We start from the raw sequence: 2,845 nt of genomic DNA, 5'->3' as shown, positions 1-2,845 counted from the left end.
AATCTATTACACAACAATAGTTTTGAAGCATTCCATATTAATAACATTTATAAATATAAAGTGTTCTAATATAAAATATTCTGAACTTATAAAATTATAAAATGTTTTTATGAAAGTAGGATGATTTTAAAGAGATTTATCTCAAATCAAAACCTTTTGTTACCTTGATGAACGTGTAGAAATTAAAATGTTACCCATATAAAACGATTATCATTTAAAACAATTTCACGCACTGTTATACTGCTTGATGTTACAGGCTGGCAAAATTGAATTGGCCCTTGGAGCACATGCTTTTACAGTGTGCTGCACTTTGCAGCCGCATGAATTGCAAACAGATTCATCACACACTGGTGCCTCAGCAGACGTTCATTCTCACACAGGACTATGAATGAGAGAGCAAGACATTGAATCTGACAGTCCCCAAAACCCCAATGGTGGCAGACACTGGTATATGACCTCTCCCACTTCTCTCCTTCTCACGGCATCCACAAGATTTGCACAACTGTCTCTCAGCATCAGACGAGAGCAGAGAACAGTTGGTGCCTCATGCACCATCAGCTCCACTCAGAGAGCATGAACTAACTTTTGTTGTACTGTTCTCGTCTTTTCTTGTCAGAGTCACAGGTCATTTAATCTATCCTTACTGGCATATAGCCTACAGCCGTGGAAATTTTGCATTCAGCGGAATACAATTTTAAATGACTGAACATTTCCTTTAGCCATAAATGCATCATTGGAGGTTAGAAAAATAGATTTGATTGGAGATATTGAAACATCACACTTTCCTTCGATTCGGAAATGTCGTGGTGTTCTCTGAGGTCTCGTTTTAACCTATTCTACTAAAAATGATACGCAGGTTTTTGTTTATTTCTCACATGGGATTATACTTTATTAGACAGAGAATGCATTGTATTCCTTATATTGTGAATACACTCACACTCCATACTCGATCCATAATAGTGCATTCTCCAGAGAAAAAGTCATCTCGTCTGAATCAGGAGAGAAATATGCAAAGATCAAGCCTCATTTACAAGCGAAAACAGTCCAAAATAGATATGCTGATATGTTGGTAGATTTTGATGTGAGAGGACAACAGGAGGAAGAGTTATTATGGATTTTGGACTTGTATTTTGGCCAGCAGTGACAGTTCAAAATATCTTTACAATGGAATTGTTTCTTACAAAATACGGAAGGAACATGTTCAGATAATCAACCAATTTAGCACAGGTGGAGCACGTTCAGACAATCAACTCAATTAGCACGATTGGAACTACCCTTTGTCCCACGACATTTTCTGGTATCCTTCCTCCACCCCAACTCCTCACTCCTAACTATGCCTATCCCAGCTTGAGATATGGGGGAGTTCTCTGGGTTCCGAGCTCGGAGCCCTCCCCTTGGACAGCACGCCAAACATGCATACTGTATTTGCTTATTCTGATTATACGTAAGTGCAAACTCGTGAACTCACAGCTTTTCACTTCACAAGACATTAACTGATGGACTGGAGTGGTGTGGATTACTTGTGGATTATTGTGATGTTTTTACCAACTGTTTGGACTCTCATTGTGACGGCACCCATTCACTGCAGAGGATCCATTGGTGAGCAAGTGATACAATGCTACAATTTTCCAAATCTGTTCCAATGAAGAAACAAACTCATCTACCTCTTGGACGGCCTGAGGGTGAGTAATTTTTCATTTTTCTGTGAACTATTCCTTTAAAATTATCCTCCAACTGACTGTTGACTGTTGGATCACTGATATCAATAGTCAAGTGTTTTATATCTCATCATTTGATACAGTTCATTTATTTGAACTTCTGTTATCTATGATTTGTATATGTTCTTTCTGTTTCTTTTTTTATTCTTATAGTTTATATTATAAATACATATATATTGTGAAAGATTTCTGTCTTTTTTTACTTGCGATATTACTCCGCATTCCAGAAAAAAGGGTATTAAATCAGTGTCTAAACAACAGGTTCCCATTGTGACAACGTATCCTAGATTGTGTCAGCACGTTTTAAGTGAACTATCTTTTTCCCTGGGCAATAAGGCTGAAAATATTAAATAGCTTTTTGTAGTCAAGACTTCAAAGTGTTTATACAGGAGCTGACTTCCAAAAATAAAGCTACCCTGAAAAATATTCACTGGAATAAAAAGTGTGACATCTAGGCCAGTTTGCGCTATCCAAACTGTACCAGACTACAGCCTTTGGACTACAGGAACATTCCCTCGTGAACAACATGGCATTAAGTGCTTCGCTCAATCACAATAGTGACAGGAATCATGAATTAAACTTGTTTAAAACAGCGACCTTCGGATTATTAGTTCACATCTTTAACCTCTAAAATAAATGATCGAGAGTAATATCGAGAAATGTAATAAATCTGATTTAGTGCACCGGTCACAAACACCTGATGATGCGCTCGGGCTGCAAGCTCATATTTATAAATCCTCACTGAACCAAATAATGATCCACGAAGAACACTGCTCAATAAGAGGTGTTTAAATCTCCCCGCGGATTCAATAATTTTAATGTAGATTTTACAAGCATCATGTCGCGCTTCCAGCATATTATCCACAGCAAGTGAGTGAAATGCTATAGCATGTGTCCAGATGGCGTCTTTACGCATAATGTAGGAGCGGGCGCCAGTCCCGTAAATCGGTTCTGTACTGTTATGCATAGTGATGATGATGAGAGTGATTAAACCAGAGAAAAAGACAGTTAATGGGTCACCGTTTAAGCATAACATGTTGATTATAGACAGACTGCTCTTGCACTGCGGTTGTTTGAGAAATTAAAAGCAGAGAGAGAGAGAGAGAGAGAGAGAGAGAGAGAGAGAG

Source organism: Sinocyclocheilus rhinocerous, unplaced genomic scaffold (assembly GCF_001515625.1).
Source record: "Sinocyclocheilus rhinocerous isolate Xijiao unplaced genomic scaffold, SAMN03320098_v1.1 scaffold1, whole genome shotgun sequence".
Lineage (NCBI taxonomy): Eukaryota > Metazoa > Chordata > Actinopteri > Cypriniformes > Cyprinidae > Sinocyclocheilus > Sinocyclocheilus rhinocerous.
Note: the sequence above shows the minus strand (reverse complement) of the source record.